Source organism: Oryzias latipes, chromosome 5 (assembly GCF_053564925.1).
Source record: "Oryzias latipes strain Hd-rR chromosome 5, Olatipes_Hd-rR_3.1".
Classification (NCBI taxonomy): Eukaryota; Metazoa; Chordata; class Actinopteri; order Beloniformes; family Adrianichthyidae; genus Oryzias; species Oryzias latipes.
This window is the reverse complement of record NC_136241.1, coordinates 22,081,766-22,102,091: the sequence shown is the minus strand read 5'-3', so window position 1 is coordinate 22,102,091 and position 20,326 is coordinate 22,081,766. Positions and strand designations below refer to the sequence as shown.

Below are 20,326 nucleotides of genomic sequence, written 5' to 3'. Positions count from 1 at the left end.
ATTACAGATTTATGAATCCATGAAAGAATGATCTCTGAATAAATCTCCAAAAGCACAAGGTCATCCTCACAGGACCAGGATTTTCTATTTTTTACCGCGAAATGATGCAGACACTCTGGATTATTTCCATATGAAAGCAGATAATGAGCAAACAGAGAACTAGAGGTGAAGTCCTGAAGCTGAAAGAGTTTTCTCCTGCATTTTTAGTTCTCAAACAGCAGAAAGACAAGGTTCAAAAGGTCAGAGAGAAGGACCAACAAAAAAATAAAATAAATAAAACACAGAAACATCATCTACTCTGTCAAAACTCTAGAAGCCTTTACAAGGGAATTTTCTGCTTGGTGAGGAGATGATCAGAAGAAAAAACAAGGAAAGATAGAACAGTTTCTGTTAAGGGGTAACAACCTCAGAGATCAGAGAATCCACATGACCTCTAAACGTCTGTTTTCTTTTTTGAGTTGAAAGTTGAGTCAGAAAGTTTCACCAAGAACCACCACAGAACTTTTCTGACTCTTTCAACTTTTAGATCCCGCTCTTGTTAGGGATCAGACACAGCAGCCAATCCCACCTCTCTCTCCCTGTCCAGCGCTCAACGTATAAATAATTGTGTCTGTAGCAATCACAGCAGAAAAAACAACTTTTGCTTTGAGCGGCAGGTCTCAGCCTTTCTGGAACAGACCTTCTGCAAGATGGAGAGATGGAATAAATACTACATTTCTAGAAACAAAAGAATTATGCTTTCCCGTTTTTCTTGTCATGATCACCATTCAGTAATCCAAAACAGCTCCTCTGGCTTCTGGTGATGGTGCAAAAGTCTTTGGAGACAATGATGTCTGGAGGAACAGTGCAAACTCAAACTAAGACCTTCTCTGTCAATCTAAGTTCTTTGTGTATGTGAATCCTTAGAGAATCCCAATGTTATCATTAAGTGGCATTTTTGCAAATGCAATAATGGCTCTTGTTGCATAGCCCTTGTTGACAGCCCTGTCGAGGGGAATTATGGGTTCCAGCAGCCGTAAGACTCCAGATCAGGACCAAACTGAAACCATTTGACGATTCAGTGCAGGATCTTATCTCTATGTTTAGAGTCATCAGGAAGGTCAGATTCACTGTGTTGTGGTTGCAGAAACATGTAGATTTCAGGGTCAGGAAGACAAAATTTGAATTCATAAAAAAGCCTGGATTGTTTTCATGGGACTCTGAAGCAGAATCTGTGTATCTTTAACCCTTGTGCTATCTTAGATGACCCCACTCTTACATTGACGTGTTCTCCCTACCATGACAAAGGTGGATAAAGGTGGAAAGATTTCATGTAATCCATGGACACCAGTGAAGATCACAAATCATTGAAGAAAAAAGGTTCAGCGCACTGTCTAGTGGGTCTAGATCAGTGTTTTTCAACCAGTGTGCCGCAGCACACTAGTGTGCCGTGGGAGATGGTCAAGTGTGCCGTGGGAAATTGCCCTCATTAACTGCTTTAACAACATTTTCCATCTCCAGGAGATCAGCTCTTTGTTCATCCAAACAGGCCCTGATAAAACACTGTATAATTAGGAAAATAAAAGATCTTAAAATTACTTTTTCTTTGTGTTTATTTAATTATATTAAAGACATTTTGATAAGAATGACGGTACCGCGGTTTACCTGCAGCTATAGCAGTTTGCGGAAAAGTCCCGCCCCTTCAACTGTCTCCGCCAATCATTCTTGAAGGCTTAATCACATGTCATCAGTCTGACCAATCAGAAGTGGTTAAAGTCTTCACTTCCTTGTTCTTAATTCTGCTGATAAAGTCGCTCAGTTCCAACAAAAATACCAGCTAAAGCTCGTCTTTAGCGGTGTAGCTTTCTACAGAGTCCGCTGTCAGACCGTGGAACAAGTGAAAAAAACAATGAAGCTCAGAGACGAGAGTCTTTCTGCCCTTTTTCGGCCGTTTAACACTACATCTCCCATGATGCATTGGCTTAAAGGGACAGCACATAATGAGTCGACCTTGTGGAACGTTTTGAAACCACAACAAACAAACAGTTTCTAAATTTTCTAATTTAACTTTTATTTCATCTCTTAGAAAAAACAGCTGCAACTTCCTGCTTTTTCTGCCACAATTATCACAAAAATCCACGTGAGATTGTGGTGGTGGTGGGGGGGGCTGTCGATCACAGACCATGAATTTCTGCTTCTTCTTTTTTTTGGATCCTGGTGTGCCGCGGGATTTTTGTCAAGGTCAAAGTGTGCCGTGGCTCAATAAAGGTTGAAAAACACTGGTCTAGATGACCCAACTCCCAACGTTAAAGTGCCTAGAATAGCACAAGGGCTACAAGTATGCACAAGAAACCTTTAACTTCTGCATTGGTCAGTCCTTCATTAGCTATTTCCAGTCACCCCCTCATCCCCACGTTAATAAGGAGGTTTCAAACATGCCTGTGTGTGCTCTAAACCAGTGTTTTTCAACTTTTTCTGAGCCACGGCACACTTTAACCTTAAAAAAAATCCCGCGGCACACCAGCATCCAAAAATTAAAAAAAAGGAGAAACTCATAGTCTGTATTGATCTACAGCCCCTCCACAATCTCACATGCATTTTTTAGATAATTGTTGCAGAAAAAGCTAGAAACTGCAGCTGTTTTTTTTCTAAAAGATGCAATAAAAGATAAGTTAGAAGATTTAAAAACAGTTTGATGTGTGTTCGTTGGTTTCAAGACGTTTAACAACAGATATCCGTTTGCGCTGTCACTCTCACAACCCAATGCATCATGGGAGATGTAGTGCAAAAAACGGCCAGAGATCGCGTCTCTGAGCTTCATTGTTTTGTTCACTTGTTCCACGGTCTGACATCGGATTCTGTGGAAAGCTACACCGCTAAAGACGAGCTTTAGCTGGTATTTTTTTTTTAGAACTGAGCGACTTTACGAGCTAAATCGGGACAAGAAAGTGAAGATTTTAACCACTTCTGATTGGTCAGACTAATGACATGTGATTAAGCCTTCAAGAATGATTGGTGGAGACAGTTAAAGGGACGGGACGTTTCCAAAATACAGCCGAAGGTGCAGCTGAATCGCGGTACTGTATCGTCATTCTTATCAAAATGTCTTTAATAAAATAAAATAAACGCAAAGAAAAAGTATTTTATGATCTTTTATATTCCTAACTCCTCAGTGTTTTATCAGGGCCTGTTTGGATGAACAGAGAGCTGAAATCATGGAGATGGAAAATGTTTTTAGATCAGTTAATGAGGGCAATTTCCCACGGCACACTTGACCATCTCCCTTGGCACACTAGTGTGCCGCGGCACACTGGTTGAAAAACACTGCTCTAAACTTCCTTTTTATTAAGTTTATCAGCTGTTTTACTAGAGAAAAAGCAGTTTCCTTCATGCTGATCTGTCAGATGCATTCTCTGCCATTCCCCATGATATAAAGCAAACCATAGTCTGATGCTTCCTGTCTTCCTTTAGAAAAAAAATTTGCACTCCTCCCTGCATGTTATAGTGTTACAATGTCCAAAGAGTCCTAGGTTGCTCATCCTGCAACTCTGCAAGATGAGAATTGCTTAAGGGTTAGAACGTGCAGAAATGGAGAGGGGGGTGGTGTATGAATCTATCTATGGGGTTTTTTTTAAGAAAAACTTAAAAGGGTTCCATTGTAAAAATAATTCTTGAAGCAAAAGTTTGCAAAATCTTCATTTGTATTCAAGTTTGTTGGTTATATTAGCATTAACATTAGAATGTAATCGTTACCTAACACCAAATTTATATACCGGAAACTTCAGTATCGCGTGACAAGTAACTCAAGTAAGTCAAAAATTCTTACCCCATTGACAGATTTTCTCACTTCATAGGCAAAGAAAATCTGCCAATGGGGTAAGAAATTTGGTTTTACCAAGAATTATCATTTTAAGAAAAAAGAATCAAGTCACTTAGACATGTTTTTCAAATTAAGATCATTTTGTTTATGTATTTTTATTTACTTTTTCTTTATAAGATTTGTTTTTTTCGAGACAGAAAATATGACAAATTTTCTAGACACAAGGGTCTTTTTACTTTTTATGATTCAATTTGCAGTGTACAAAAGTATGTATGTTCAGTTACCAAGGAGAAAACATTTTGTCTTTTAAAATACACAAAAATAGGAAAAATGCAGATGTGCTTCTAAAAAATGCCTTTTTTTAGGTTTAATATTGTGGGTCACAACCAGTTTTAGAGATTTTTGTATTAAGATGGTAATTTATCCTCAAATATTCTCCTATCTGGTTTAAATATTATTAATTGTAAAGAAAGCTCCTTCACATCTAGTTAAATGTAGAGCCAAACATGGTAAAGAAGTACAGACCTGCTGTCCTCAGACTCAGAATAGGAATATCGGAGACAAGTCAAAGCCAGAGGGTGGACGGATCATTATTTGCTTTGTTTTGTTTTCCCTCAAGCAGTGTTTCAGTTACACTTGTGTGTTTTTTGGCAACCCCTCCATCAGTAAATGACTTTTTGTGTTGGTTCAAAACCCAGAACAACTCAGAGGGAACTCTGCTGAGCTCGTTGTTGGGCAGGGAATGAGCGGCTTAAATTGAGCTGTCTGAGGCTCATCTGCAGTTTGTTTGTTCAAAACCTTTTTGTTTTGTTACATAATGTCGCTTTTAATGAGGCCTACTGTTTCTGAGAATATCTGACACACTGCTTTAGTGTTCCCAAAGTGAAGGAAGACCTGATGTGAATCTGTCCATTCCAAATTAAATACTCTGTTTTCAGCCTTCACGTCTGGTGTTCTGTACGATAGTGGCAAATGAGTTTTCTCCTGTTGTGTTGCCTGTTTCACACCCTTTATTTGTGTATGTCGTGTAAGCTGCCATCTTATTCTGTTCTCTTTATTTGACTTGTCTGTTCCATCAACTTTTGTCCATGCAGTTTTCTGATTCTCCAGCACTGATACTACAGCATTGTCTACAACTGATTCTGCATTACTGGAGTGTAAAATGCCAACATTTGTCTTCTCAACCTGTACAGCCTATAAAGTACACATATGACAGGCTAAAAAGTGTCAAGTAAGATGCCATTGATCTGTGCATTTCTACTAAACCACAACCATTAAGTCAAAAAAGCTGCCTTTAGATTCTTTTCAGAATGTTTAGTGGCATCAGTATTAGACTCTCCAGTCTGATACTATGCTCTATGCGTGCTGGTGACCTCTAAACTACAGAAACGTTGAGAAACTCAAAGACACATGAAAATCTAACACAACTATTGCAGGAATACCGTATTCAGATAAAACCATCGACTTTCCGGTAAACCATCTTTGAATCATCTTTACTGTAAAGCATTATGATCATGCATTTTTTATTGCATACCAATTATTCATATCCCAGTAAAGAATGTGGAAACTCGGAGAGTGCAGGAGGAACAATAGTCCTCCACAAACATTAGACTAAAAAACAATCTCTTAAGGTTCTTAAAACATGACAAAACACAATATTTGCTTTAGTTCAAGGGATATATTTTTTTTAGAAATTGACTTTTTTAACAGGACAAACAATCTGTTACATTAAATTTTTGTTTTTATCAAGACTGTTAAACCAAAAAAGAAAAAAATACTACAATTTATTTTAGTTCTGATTTATTTTTCACAATCTAAAAATAGACAAACATGGATTAATGAGAAAACAAGAAACACATTTCCTTTTTTTAACTGTAAATGGTTTCACACTTATAGACAGTAAGGGTACCTGATAATACCAGAACAATAACAGTATCAGGTATGCCATAAACTATGTGATGGTCACTTCTGCTCTGGGTGAACAATCAATCATAAAAGCACCAGAAATAAACTTTTAAATGTGTCGAGAAGTTTCAGATCTCAGAAACAACAAACAAGTTCCTTTTTTCTCTGATTTTTTTCACAGTTTTCTGATTTTCCTATAGGGGACAGTTAAACTGCAGGAAATATTTAGTCGTAATTTTTTTTCTTCATATCATTAAGCAAATAAAACTTTTTTTCTGTTGAAGTTTATGACAGCCCAGTTAGAAAAAGACTGAGAAAGCATCAATGAGGTTCACAAAACTGCATCTGAAACAAGATGTCTTCTGGAACAAAAGTGGCAAAACATGTGAGACCAAAAAGTAGATCATTGATGCTCATGTTTTTGGGTGATTACCTGTTGATGTTAGTATATGGGTCAAGAAGTGTGATTGTTATAAACTTCCCTGGCAAAGTGGAATGCAGCCTTAGCAGCCATGAAACTTTCAAATCATGACAGAGAAAGTAGAAAAGAACATCAGAATAATGCTATAAATGAGCCACAGCCTTCACGCTGCCTGCCAGGCAGAAGAACATCAAAGTATCTTCCATCAAGTTTCCTAATGGAGAGCACTTTAATGCTCTCTCCCCAGCATTCCCTGTGGAGTTTTACCATCTAGAAAGCATTAATTTGTCGGGAGGTCCTCCATGTTATCACCATGGTTACACATTCCCAGCGGGGATGAGCATCTTCCCTCAAAAGCAACATCCAGAGACAAATCACAGAGGCTGATTTTTTTAACAGGAACCCAGCAGAAACATGAATTTAATGAAAGAGCATCGGGACACACCCGTGTCCAAACATTATCTGGTTTGCTGTCTGTTGTGCAAAGTTGTACCCAATTCCCCTTGCATGTTGTTTACTAAGATTTATAATTCACAGATTTGAAGCATTGAGCTGCATCTTCAGGAACACATGAAGAATGAGAGCCTGAAACTATCAGAGTCGATCAGTCAGATGCAAGAACTTGGCCGAGTCTCAGCAAGTAGGGGGTCTCCTCAGAGTAACCCTCGATCTACCCAGACTGAAATTTTAGTCAGTCTGAGCGAACCACATTCTTATTTTTTTGTGGAAGTCAGTGATAAAAGGATGCCAGACAAATTTGTGATTACTTAAATGAACAATAAAGGAATGTAAAAGAATGTAAGAACCTGACCTGAGAAGCATTGCAAAGGAATATTCACACCCTGGAAAACTAATGAAGAGATTTTTGACGATTTAGAAATGAATCTTTCAGAAGACCATTACAGCACCATGGGGAATCCCTGATTGAACAATGCCCAGTAAGACTGTTCTAAAGCTAATTGCCAAATGTTCACCTGTAAATCAAAAAGCCACCCTCACTTTTAGTTCAATTTCTATCTAAAAAAAAACATGATCATCGAGGCTCATGCTCCCCCCTCCCCACAGAAATCCCAGGTGTAATCCCATTCCTGAGGATAAAGGACTTTTTTAACCGGAAGTGTCCAAATCAGCTGTTTTTGTGTTTTGTTTTTCTGATAACTAATTTAAAAAACATCTTAAAACCTATATTTATATGGTTTTTGACAGACTCTTCCTGATAGTGAAACATGATCCCTTGTACCGGTAGTTACCTAGTAAACTGACCTAGCTCCAGGTATTTTAGGTCTGGGGGTTTCATAAGTTAAAAGCAAGTAAGACTTCGCACCTACAAATTTCAAAATAAAACTTTAAGTAAATTCTGCTAAGCTGAGGAACTGCAGACTGAGAGATAGTAAATAAGGTGCTTTTTTTCTGTTTCCTTTTTTCCTGAACGCCCCACGGAAGAGGCTTTCCCTCCACATGCAATAAAGAGTTTTATTGCGTGGCAGCGTGCGCACACAAGCTGGTGTCACTAAGCAGAACAAAAGTCTGCCAGTTGATCTCAGTTTTGGTTTTCTAAGAAGGTCACTGCGTCTCAAACAATCCACACAACAGATGTCGCTTTGCAAACTGAAGCCAGAGATTAAAGGCATCTGCTTCTCTTTCGTGCTCGCCTCCAAAACATCGTCTTTAATAACTCACCATTCTCAAATGTGACATTTTATCCTGCGCCACTGCGCCAAACAAAATGTCAGTGAATCTGCGCTCACATGAGGCTCTAAGCATTGTTTTGTCTGGTTTTCTTTGTCTTAATCTATCCAGTTCAAACTATTAAGTGTATAGACATTTTCTTTGTTCTTAATGTTCCAAAAAAGATTTAATTTTGCTCGAAATATAAAAATTAATTACAGAAAACTTTTACGGAAGTAAACAGAATAACTTTGGATCAAAGCTGCAAGAAGGTCTGAATGAAATCAAGACAACACGGCAGCTAAAAAGTCTGTTTCCTCAAGTTTAGTGTAACTTAGTGTAACTGCAACGTTTACACTGTCTTTGAACTATAAAATCAGTGTTACTTAAAGGTCACCAATAAATCTGCCAAAGATACAGAATCAGAGGACCATCCCTGACCGACCCCACGTCTGCCTGCTTTTAACTGTATTTTTTCTTCCTGTCTTCACGTTTGTCTGTAAATCAGTCTTCTGTGTTTAGCCTTTTGTGAACCACCACACAGACAGCGAGGTCGCTGATGTGTTCACACACTCAGATTAAAATAAAAAGGATTCCAAAGTTCCGAAATCACAGATAAGTTCCGCATCTTCTCAGATTCAAAGAGACTCACTCAAAATAAACTAGCATCAATTAAATAAAGACTCATTCTGCTTCTTTTTTTTAGAGACTCTGTAACTGCAAGAAGCCCATGTGGCTTTTCTTCTCTTTAAAGAGTAGTTGAGCAGTTCAAGCCAGCTGACATAAACTATGCAAGATGATCCTGATTCTAGCACCACATATGCGCAAGTGTCCAGAGTTTGATTGAAAGACCCACTCCCATCCTCTTCTGATCTGTTGTAAAAGTGTTTCCAGTAGTCTTTTAATTATGATTATGCTGTTTTTAACCAATATTTAAAAAAATAAATAGTTTTCTAGGACATAGTTATTGCAGTGCAGCAGGAGTTAGAATTTTGCCTCTGAGCTGTGGGTGGGACTGTTGGCAGCGAGCACGCCCGCCCTCATTTTCCATCCCCCATCTGTTTACACGCTCTCCCACTAGCTTACAGCCCCTCACAACCCTGACATAACATTAGCAGTTCAACAAATATGGAGGGCAATATTGGAGCTGGATGCCTAAGAATGCAGCTGAGCAGGGACCTTGTGGCCCCCCAGTGTATTTTCTACGTCATTTATAAGATCTTTTTTAAAACAGCAATTTTTATTTGCTCCTGATTTGCAATGGTTTTAAATAAAGAAAGACTCAGAAATGCAATTAAAATCATTATGAGAAAAATGTACATGTTAAAAACACCAAAAACACAGTTTTTACCGGAGAGGGTCTTTAAGGTTTGTTGATAAAAAAAATGACAAAGAATATAAATGCAAGAGATTCTCCTCTTGGTTTGACAGGTGTGAAATCTCACCTGAACCCCAGCTTAGACCTAACAAGACAACCCTGGTACTCTTTATATGGCTGTCTTTTTTCAATTCGATGAATTTGTTAGCATTCCATTGCCTCGTGTCCACATTACTGACGCAGAGAGGAAGCAGTTTTACATTTTAGGAATTTATCTTTTACCTTTTTTTTCCTCTCAGTCAAAAATATGTGTTTTAAAATAATTAATATACTGAAATCTGTCAGGTTCATTTTCATCTTACTTTGGACAAGGTCAATTTTATTTTAAACAACCATCTTCTCCATCAGTAGAGAACAGATCACTAAACCTGAAATCCATCAGCAATCTGCAGATTTAATCCACAATTCTCTTTGAAAGCCACAACGGGCAGAGACCACAGGTCTGTGGAGACTGTGGTCGCTGATGAATGCATTTGCTTCCCTCACAGTGCAGTCAGAAGAGCGTGACCTTCAGTGATAAACTCTGTATGATAAAATTGTTTCATGAAACTCATTTAAACAAATGGGTTCCTTCGGTGACGTCAGGCGGTTTCAGGTTTGTGCTTTGCGCGTCACTAATGTTCAAACCACACAAGTGGGTTACACAACGGCTCTTCACACACTCCACTGTGCCCCCAGATTTTCAGCATTACTCATGTGGAGCCGCTTTCTGTCTGCGTGAACTCTGGCAGGACATGTGAACCTCTGCTCCTGGAAAGCTTTCATCTCAGTTTGTGTCAAAATAGGATATGGTCATCATCATCATCCTCAGTTCTGACCATAAATCACTGCTGACCTTCATCTTCTGACGGAAATTCAGATCACTGAGAAAGTTATGCTCACAGGCAAGATTCATATTTTTTTGGTACATCAATACATTAATGCAACATTAATGTAAACCAATTAATTTTTTAAAAATATTTATTCTTTTTTCTTTTCCTATTCTATTTTTTTACTTTTTGTGTCAAGAGAAAATAACTACTCAGATAAAAAAAGTTAGATTTTTAATGTTGCAGGTCTGAATATTTTTTCATTCAAATTATTGTGAATCAGGAGCAGACAAAAAAAAGTTTAATTGTGACGCCGAAAATACACTGGGCGGGCCTCATCCTCCCTGCTCTGCTTAAGCAGAGAGCTCTCAGCAACAGCGTGGGGAACAGGGAGCAAAAACGACAAGAAGTTTGGCTAAAAACAGCATTATCATAGTTCAAAGATCACTGGGAACATTTTTGCAATAGATCAAAAGATGATCGGAGTGGAACTTTAAGGTCCAAAGTTCTCAAAGATGATTTTAAATTGCCTTTTAAAAGTGACCAACAAATTACACAGAAGGATTTTCGGAAGTCAGAAAGAGACAGGACCAAAATGAACTGCACGCATCAGACTCAAATCTTTAAATCTGTGAAACCCAGCTGGAGTCCCTTACTCCTCTTAAGCAATGGAAACAGAGAGATCTGAAGAACTCCCTTTCTCCACAGATCTGAGCAGCTTCGAAAAATCTCTGACACAGAGGTCTCATCTGTCTGCTTCTCAACTCCACCTGCTTTTCATTTCCTTAAGTGTGTTTCACACTTCCCCTCCTCTGAATCACTCTGATTGACAAATATGATTACAGAGAAAGGAAATGAAGAAATAATAGAATTCTCACAAACTTTTGATCAAATTAAGACACAAGCGCAGATAAAATGATACCACGCTCCTGCTGTCTAAAGAGCCTGACAGCATCCAAGCGCTGTCAGGCATTTTAGATTATATTTGAGCCTCAGCGCGCTTAAAAACAGGCAGGCCATGAGAATTTGCAGGTTACTATTCCTCTGCGGTGATTTGAGGGCTGGGAAGTGGGAAAATTGATTATTCCTCTCCTGGGTTTTCCTCCCGTCCCCTCTCCATCCCACAGCGCTGGATCAGGGTCCCCTCCTGCCACAGGCTGCTCAGGAGCTGCTGCACTGTGGCTGCAAACAAGCTGCTGCTTCACAGGGCTTTTATCTCCCAGCAGAGGACCGTCTGGGATGGAAACCAGTAAATGATGAACACATTTTCATCTGCTTCTACAAAAAGATTTTCAGCATGTTTATCATTCGGACTGAAGCTCTGAATTCAGCCTTCATCACAGAGAAGCACCATGTGCAACTGACAGTTCACAATCTTGTAACTAGATGATGAGAGTCTCTGCAGCTCAGGACTTTCTAAGACAAAATCAAAGACTGAAAAATGTTCAAGGGGTGGAAACAGTTTTTTCTTGTTTGTAATATAAAACTTTTAGTTCTGCAGAAGATTAAACACAGGGGATCATTTCCAGAAAGCGATTTTTTGGTCAGACTCTGGTGTGACGGACAGAATTGTGCGAAACAGAGGCATCCTTAAATAATACTGCATGGCATGAAATAGCTTTTCCTCCACCGATTGATGCAAAGCACAGGTGTTGTGCTCTGAGCAGCAGAGGATGAAAATGAAAGCCTGAACATCGGCAGCATGCATCTCTAACGACTGTCAATTCTAAAAAGAGCTTAGATTTCTGAACGTTTCATTCTGATGCAGATCGGCAGCAGATTCACATCCTACTGTGTCTAGATAGAAGAGGCTCAGAGCGTGTGTTATCCAGTTATGTTGGGCAACAGTTAAGCCAGAATATTCTTTGTTAAAAATAAAAAAACAGCAGTTTTGAGACCTTGTTCTCAGTATTCAGCTGTAGGTTTACTCTGAGGCTGTCACTTTAAATTCAACCGACTGCCAATAAAGCTAAATGAGTTTTTATCAGTGTGGTGTGATAGCCACAGCTAAAGTTGTGTTGTCCATACCAACACCTTTTTTCTCACCTTCTTCAACCTCCATATTGTAAATTATATTACCTGCTGGGTCTGCAATATCCACTAATCTCCCAGAACAATCTGTGTCTTGAAACAATATCAAGCCATCAGAACCTGCAACTCATGAGTGACATGTGTCCACAGTGATCTTTTCAGACCAATCTGTGGGACTCTTTGTTCTTCTTCTAATGGGTGAATAGTTGTGTAATTATTTTATTATAATGGGTACAAACTGGCGCTATAAGGGGGTATCTGTTGGTTAACACTTGCCTCACAGCGAGGGTTTGTATCCCAACTGGGTCCTCTCTGGGTGGAGTTTGCATGTTCTCCCCGTGCATTTGTGGGTTTTCTCCAGGCACTCTGGCTTCCTACTACGTTCCAAATATGCATGGCAGATCAACTCTTGTCTCCTAATTGTCTCTAGGTGTGAATGTAACTGGAAACCACTCAGGGTCGATCTGCCACCTTCACCCAATAGCATAGGACAGGCTCCAACATGTCCATGACCTCGAAAGGGATTGAACAGGTCTAGAAAAACAGATGGATGAATGGATGACATTTAGCGGTCTCACTGTTTTGCAGATTTTTTTTTGGGGGGGGGGGGGGGGGGGGGGGGGTGTTACAGTGCACTGTGTTCCACATCGTGATTGGCTGTTGACCCTCAATCCACCTCGTCTGTACAGAATGCGTTCACTTTGCCACATTTTTTACAAAGCTTCCATTGTGATCAGATCTTTGTTTTGATTCTGTAAAACTGGACTTATTTATTTGTATACGTAGCTTGTGAGTTTAAACATGAAAGAAAAGTGTGAAAAAGTTCACGTCTGCTAGTGTATAAAGTGTGTAGTGAGAGGTTCTACAACCTTAAAACATCTTTCTGGATTTCATTTAAAGCAGGTTATTTTTAGAACGTAACCCTTTCAATGAACAAAGGAACACTAATCCAATGTTTGTAACATTTGTTCTTATCTTTTGAGGTTGTTTGAGAGACAAAACAATATGTGCATCTTTGTGTGTCCGGTCACATGGATGCATCAATCCGGTGTGAAACCATAAAAACTACATCAGCCTAAAAAAAAGGTATATTTTATTTACAGTCAAATCAGCACATGATAATATCTGTCTGTCAGTTTGAAAATATTCCTGTTTGTTCAGTGAAAGCTCATTTAAGGCTCCACATCTGTCACTTTGGGAAAATCGAACACCTGAGAAACATAAATGAATTAGAGCCTGAAGCATTGAAACGTTGAAACAGGCCTGTCCATTTTCTGCTGGGCTCTTTATCTCTGCAAGCAGATGACGATCCATGAAAATGCTGTCAGACAAATTCCCTGCCCTAACACATAGAGCTGCAGGGGCTTCCACACAGAAAATTAGACAAGAAAAAACTACCTGGCAAAAGGGTCTTCGTCCTGGGAGCAAACCAAACGACATGAGAGCGATGGCCATGCTGAGGACTGCAAGCAGTATAGATCTGTTCTCAAGATCACACTAAATAAAGCCATGAGACCTTGAGGTCAAGATCAGACAAAAACCATGAATCTCCGCAGATTTCAGGAAAGCCCACGCTTCTGACACAGCACCTTTTCTGAGCCGAGAGCATGAAAGTAGGTTTCAGAGGTTCTCTGACGAGACGTGAAGTCTGTGAGGTTGTAACTGCAGAACTGCAGTGTCCTTCAGACACTGGAAACAATCAATAAACTGTTAATGGTTGGAATGAATGAAATACAATAGGTGTTTTTGAGATGCAGATGTTGAATCAATGAGCCCTAGTGTTTGCCTCAGCTGCAGCAGAGCGGAAGCCTGAGGCCAATGATACTGTCCATTACAAAACAAAACAAAATACTTAAGTAATGTTACATTTAAAAACTAATAAATTATCTCCTAGGGTGTTACACAGTGACAGCATTTGTGTTGTGTTTGTTAGGTACCGTGGACATGTGCCATCTTTATAAATCAAACATGAAAGCCCTTTTTGTTCTCATGTTGTGAAAGATAAAGTCATCTCTGGATCAGAGTTGCAGTTTCAGAGTCTGGTTCTGCTACAGGTTTCTTCTTGTCAAGATGTTTTCTCTCTCCAAAAAGTCTGTATTTGAATTTGGGGGCAGAGGGTCATGAAAAATCATCAAACCATTAGATTATTAGAAAAAACACCGAATTGGGACTTTTTGAAAATATCTGAATTGTAACAACTGTTAGAAATGTATCTTTTATTTCTGTATGTTGTGTTTTGAAACAGATTTAATAAGTAAATTGAAATTAGTGCATGTGGAGCAGCTGGACTGTGATGCAACAGCCCTCTTTCTTAACCCAAGATGAACTCTAATGTGGGAGCAGCATCCAACCAAACAAGCATCAGGCTCCACAAGAGGATCACATAGGAACTCCCACAGAGGTGTTTGCTACCGATGCACTGGTCTGCTGTCCAAAGACAGTCATCTAAGCTGCAAGGTTCTGCTTGATGCTGGCTGCAGGAGTGGAATCAAAACCAGAATCTAACTAGTTCAGCTCCTGTGGAATTTTGCAGAACACGTTACAAAAGCGGCAGCACTCATAAGGCTCTGCCAACATAAGAGATTGGTGCTCATTAAAATTTCTGCAACCTTTAACATTTACAGAATAAAATGTGGTCTTGCAACCCTTGTGCTATCCTAGGCACTTTAACTTTGGGAGTTGGGTCATCTAGACCCACTAGACAGTGCGCTGAATCTTTTTTCTTCAATGATTTGTGATCTTCACTGGTGTCCATGGATTACATGAAATCTTTCCACCTTTATCCACCTTTGTCATGGTAGGGAGAACACGTCAATGTAAGAGTGGGGTCATAGGGTAGCACAAGGGTTAAAGACACATTCACCCTCCAAATTAGTTGGTGACATTTAATAGTAGGAGAAAAAAGTTTTTTTTTTTTTATCTTTAAGAGTCACATGAACATTTTAATGTAATTATTGGTCAATACTTTATAATGGTCTTTATTCAGGGAGGTGATAAAAAAAAACATATGAAATAGATCCCTTACAAACAAAACAACAACAATTTTCATAATTGGAATTGCTTTTATTAAAATGACAAAAATTAGTAAAATTCCCTATGAGTGGAACCCCTTTTGGAGATTTAGATACACAGAAGAGGCACTGCCTCTTTTGCCATTTTAGAAGCTTAGACTTTAATCACACTGGTGAAATAATGCAAAACGTTAAATGACAAAAGACACATTCATTCTCCACCAGTTTATGATTGTATAAATGGATTTATTGAACTACAGAGCTTCAGTGAGAACCTGACTGTGACGATAATAGAGTGGCCGTGGCAAAACAGACGTGGTCACGGCGATCACATAAACATCTATACCTGAGTTAATGATGTCTTTGTCTGGGCTAATGTTTGTTCTGCCTGTTTTTCTGAGTTTTAAATTTAAGCTTATATATCTTAAGCCACTACTTGCAGAAACAGCCAAGTTCTCTTCAAGTAATTTTGGCACAAAAGTACAAAACAAGTCAGAAGATTTTGTGCACAGACACATTTGTCTCCACAAACCCAACCAGACCAAACTCCAGGTTCTGAACATCAACAAGATCAACATTATCTCTGAACCCTGAAACTTTCTACAACTAAGTCTGGAGGACGTTTTGTTGCCAGGTAACAGTTTAACTACTGACGTCTGGCCTTGAGGTAGAATGTCTGCCCTGAGACAGGTAGGTTGTGAGTTCAAATCCATAGCAAAGTCATACCAATGGCTCCCATTAGGATGTTAGATTGGTGGTTTAAACCACCAAATGGTTCCTGAGCACAGCTGTGTGTCCAGGTCACCGAGCGACTGGTCAGGTGTGGAGAACAAATTTCAAACACCCAGGTGTGTGACAGCTAATGGGACTTTACCTTTAATAATCACATGACTTCACTCAGCTCATTCCACCTCCACTGTAAAGGTTGCATCTCTGCAAAAACTTTGGTTGCCATAGTGACTGTGCACATCTATGAACTACCATCTCTGACAGAAATGCCATTTGTTACCTGCACATTAAAAGAAAGAAAACCTTCCCCATCATTATTAAACACTGTTATTTTCCATAATCAACCAGTGGCAGAGCTGGTGGTGGGTGTGGGGGGTGGGGGGTCATGGTGAAAACAGTGACATTTTTACGGAGCGTTCAGACTGTTACAGTAAATTAGTTGAGCACAGGGAGGTTGTGTGTAATCATAAAGCCGCTGGATTAAAGAGGGGGTGACCTCCCTGTGGAATGGAGAAAGTATGGCTTACCGCTGTGCAAGTGAAAGCTGATGATTTAGTGCGCACACACACCTGTCTGTCTGTACCAAATCTTGCTGTAGAGCAATTTATGGAGGACCAATCTCTACCCTGCTGCAGGAATGTTGTCCTGATGTTCACAGTGTTTGATCCAGACTGAGGCTGGCAGGAACAATGACCCTGATTCTTGTGGAATGTAAATGTTTGATTTAAAAATACACAGTTATGAGACAAAGAACCCAAAAGCAGGAGATACTTTGATGTTTTATTATAAAAATTGAAACAGTTGAAAAAAATTGTTTGTTTCATTGAAGAAATATTAAAGAGTCCCCATCTTCCATTCCAAAATGTGACAGAGGCACCAAATGTTGAAGTTACTCAAAAAAAACACTAAAGACTGGTATAAGAGGGGAGCAATTTCCCATTGATTTCTACTTTAACAAGTCAGATTTTACACTAAACATAAACATTTTTACTTTTTAATATCTATCGCTTTATTTCTTTCTAATGCTAACTTTGAGGGCTTTGATAAACATTTTTTTCAAAGAGTTGTTTTCATTTTTGTTTTTATTTCAGAGCTGAAGTTTGGGATTTTTTAGTGGCATGTCTTTTTCACTGGCAGGTGGTTGGACTCATGTGTGAACTCTACAATTGTCATACTTTACTTTATCGCTCCCAACTGGCCACTTTTTGAATGCTATTGGATTAAGTGAAGTAAACTTTTGTCTGACTCACCCCGAGACTTCCTTTTTTACCGTACAGAATCACACGGACGAAAAACATGATTAGTCCAGCTTATTTATGTTTATTTGTACTAAGGATAAGGCAAAATAATGATAAGAAAAGTTACTGCAGTTGGCCTCCACCAGAGTGGCACGGTCTGAAAAAGCTTTTGAGACAGTATATTGTTTCAGATTGTTTATAGAAAATGTAAAAATTTCATGGCCTGCAGTTAGTGAATAAATCATTCCCTCCATTTTAAAACAATTTTCTTTAACTCAAGTGTATTTTTTCAACACTTCAGCCTAGAAAAACTGGTTTTCTCTGAAAACATTTGACCCATTTGCATAAAGTTCAGCTTGAAGGAGGGGAGCAGAACTTCAGCTCATTTTGGCATCATTTGAATATCTTCAGGCTCACGTCTGTTCCCCATCTTTGTTTGTTTGGGTTCATTTCTCTGCTGCTTCATCGCCTACCTCTGCAGAGCACAACATCTCATTTCTGATTGCTTCAGACCAACAGTAAACTCATATTTTTGTACACACACGGACACACACACGTGCACAAACGCCAGCTCTCCAATGAAGGACTGATAAAAATGAGCAGATGATGAATTTACTGCAGAAGTGCTTTGTCCCCCATTCTCCTCTCATCACCAATGACTGAACACCGGACAGGATGATGGATGTCCAACCCCTCCCTAACCCCCCCCCAGCCTCGAGCTCACCGTCCTGCCGGCGCTTAATGGTGCATTCCAATAAACCTCCATTCAGCCTCCACATCGCTCACTGGTACCACTGCTGCTTATTGACCCAGCCAGTTATTACTTTCTAATGGAGTCAGAGCCGATCTGAAAGTTAAATCTGAGCTGGAATCAATAAGCGCAGGATGAATAACCAGGAGAGTAAATTATTTGCTTAACCTCGCACGTTTAGCTCCACAACTATGAAGGAGGCAATTAGGACAAAGCATAGATTTGACGTGTAAATATAATTCTGAGTCTTCCCAGCAGCAGAAAAGACGGGAATGTCAGACCGGATCCGAGTGTTTTGACGTAACAGTCAGCGGGAAGTTCATGTCCTGGCCAAACATGAAACCCAGCTGGTTTGTCAGAAAGCTGCTGCAGCAAATGTAAACAGCAATTAGCATAAACTCAGGTCAGAAAGGTCAATAATGGTGCTTTCAGGGGACTACAGAGAGAGAAATTAATAACAGTCCATTCAGCAGCTCTGAGCTGAACAAAGTTACAGCCTTAAAACACAACATTTATTACATAGTTATACTGAAAATATGGACAAAGCTAGCAGAAATAAATAAAAGCAGAAACCCTGATAAAAGCAGAAACCTTTGAACCCTGGTTTCACAGACGGAAGGCGCTGCAAACCAGAGACTTTTATTGTGCACAGTCATGTCTCAGTAATGCTGATCATGATGATGCCAAATATTTGTCCTTCAGTCTAAATCCTCCTTGAGAATGGAGTGAACTGAAACCAGGAGCAGTCTATTAACCCCTTTAACTCCAGAGATGAATCCAGCGACACCTAATTGACACACGCTCTGTGACATACCGTAACTGTTTACACATTCAAAGTGAATCAGCTAATGTGGAGTAAAGTAGCTTTTCATATTGGCTATGCACTGATTTGAAAAATCACTTTTCTCTGCAACAGAATCAGCTGACTTACATTGTTTGTCTAAGCATTTCACTGCTGTAAAGCATTGCATATCAGCCCAAGGCTGATTTTTTTCTGCTTCAGAATCGGCTAGAATTAAGTTAATTGCGTAAATGGTACAAGAGTTACAGCAGTCGAAAGAATGTAAACACTGGAGCTAAAGCCCTGGAGCTTCAAAAAGGAAGTCAGTGTGTTGTTCCTAGTACTTAAAATCAGGGGGCTTGTTTTCCCTCAATGTAGCCATTTTCAGAAGCTGGGGCTGGGGTTTTGTGTTGCCTGAGACCATCAGTGATTACCAGGAACCTTTAAAACAGACTCATTTTAACTCAGCTGAAGCTCGTCTCAGCCCATGGAGAGGACATGGAGGCGGTCTAACCCAGCTTCAGTTCAAAGACGCCCACAGAAAGTCAAAGAAAAGACAAGGGAGACGAGCAAGAGAACATGAAATATGATCACCTGGTGGAAGCAAAACTACAAGTACCTCTGACAGGTGTTTTAATCCACAGATCAGTGGGTTTGAGGCCACATGATATTGACAGATCAACACAGAGCAGTGCCACCCAACCTCCTTCAAAGATGAAAACCCATCTTCATATCAGAAAAAGTAAAAAAGGCCTGCCTCCCCTGAAACTAGACTTGATTATCTTTCTGTGCCAACAACAGGATCTTTTCTTCCTCTGAAAACAAGGAGGAAACTGGGTAATCACTTCAAAAGAAAGGAAACTGAGCAGGCAGTTATTTGCAGAGTGTGACACATTCACAGTAAAGCATCGACACATGCACACAAATAACACAGGAGTTAGACCAGAGCGCAGTTGGTGTGTTATTTCTGTTGCAGAGCCCCTCTCACTGCCATCTGCTGCTTTTATTTAAAGACAGAAAACTGTGCAGCGCGTTTGTGCTCCGTGTGTCTAACATGGTATGCAAATCTAAACTCCGTTATGTTCCTTGATGATTTATTCATGCATTCCTGACTTTGTGACTTGAAGTGAAATACTGCGCTCTGTGTTCCTTTGCTGATCCGATCTACTGTTTGGATGATGTGATGATGCTCCAGGTTTGTTGCTTTCTCGCAGGAACACTAGAGAATGTGTTTCCACAAAAAAACATTCAGCAAATGAAAGGTTCTTGTACAAAAACACTTCAGCACAAACACTGCAGAGTCCATGGTTCAAACCATTGCCTTACTAATGAGCGGATGACAACTAACTATGCAGACAGGTTTTGTTTTTTTCCTTCATCCTCTCAGACTGCATCATTTATCCTTCCTCCTAAAGACCACCAATAACAGTTCACTTGTTTATGTCCAGCTGAAAGGACTTCGTAGTAGAGCGCAGATCTGCGCTGATTGACCTACTTTGGGGATTTCGTGTAAACTACAGCTCTTGCAGGACAATCTGCATCTCACCACAACAAACACTCAGAAAGTGCAGCACCTGTGGGATATTTGTCGAAGAAATCTTCTAAAGTCAACATGGTGTGACTGTTTTTTTTGCAGTGGGTGAGTTTTAAAATATTTATACAAGCTTGTTTGTTAATGAAATTTATGGTGTCAAATAAATTAAATTGTATCATCAAAGTAGCCATCTTTCATATCTACAGAGAGATTATTTTGTTTTAGAAAATAAAAGGTTCAAGGTTTTTATTTGGTCATTTGCGACAGTCCA

At 39.5% G+C, this 20,326-nt stretch overlaps 1 protein-coding gene across 2 annotated transcripts in view; it reads right to left on the bottom strand.

Moving 5' to 3' along the window:
• Positions 1–20,326, bottom strand: part of LOC101160156 (receptor-type tyrosine-protein phosphatase gamma) — a 231,765-nt gene that overhangs the window by 180,592 nt on the left and 30,847 nt on the right. The window lies entirely within an intron of this gene.